Source organism: Myotis davidii, unplaced genomic scaffold, assembly GCF_000327345.1.
Source record: "Myotis davidii unplaced genomic scaffold, ASM32734v1 scaffold189, whole genome shotgun sequence".
Taxonomy (NCBI): domain Eukaryota; kingdom Metazoa; phylum Chordata; class Mammalia; order Chiroptera; family Vespertilionidae; genus Myotis; species Myotis davidii.
This window is the reverse complement of record NW_006383017.1, coordinates 981748-982711: the sequence shown is the minus strand read 5'-3', so window position 1 is coordinate 982711 and position 964 is coordinate 981748.

The window sequence follows — 964 nt, the reverse complement described above, 5'->3', positions numbered from 1 at the left end:
TACATTGCCACCAATAGAGCACACAAGTTTGAATTTCTCCACATCTTCACCAACACTTGTTATTTTCTCTTTTTGATAATAGCCATCTTGAAGGGTATGAGATGATACTTCATTGAGATTTTGATTTGCATATCCCTGATGTCCAACTTTTTGTGTGCTTATTGGCCATTTGTAATTTTCTTTGGAGAAACATCTATTCAAGTCCTTTGCTCATTTTTAAAATAAGGGTAATTGTTTTTGTTGCTGTTGTTGAGTTGTAGAAGTAGTCTGTATATTCTGAATACATATGTTATCAGATATGTAATTGGCAAATACATGGCGAGACAAAAGTAGGTTTATAGATTATGAATACATAAAACAAGAGTTTATTCTTTCATTATTTAAATAAATAATTACTTACTAATTATTTATTATTTTCCATACGAACAACTTTAAACCTACTTTTGCCCCACCCTATAATTTTCCCATTCCATACATTGCCTCTGTTGATTGAGTCATTTGATGCATAGAAGTTTTAATAAATTTTGGTCTAGCCTAATTTCTCTTTTACTTTTGCTGCCTATTCTTTCTGTGTCATATCCAAGAAATCATTGTCAAATCCAATGTCCTGGAGTTTTTCCTCTATGTTTTCATCATAAAGTTTTATAGTTTTAAATTTATGTCTTGGTCTTAGATCCATTTTGAGTTAAACTTTTTATGTAGTTTAAGGGACCAACTTTATTCTTTGGTATATGGGTACCCAGTTTTCTATAGCTTTCTTATCACAAATCAGCACAACCTTTAGGTTAGAGAAAGTTATGTAAGAAAACTTGCTTAGCCCTGACCGGTTTGGCTCAGTGGATAGAGCATCGGCCTGTGGACTCAAGGGTCCCAGGTTTGATTCCGGCCGAGGGCATGTACCTTGGTTGCGGGCACATCCCCAGTCGGGGGTATGCAAGAGGCAGCTGATCAATGTTTCTCTCTC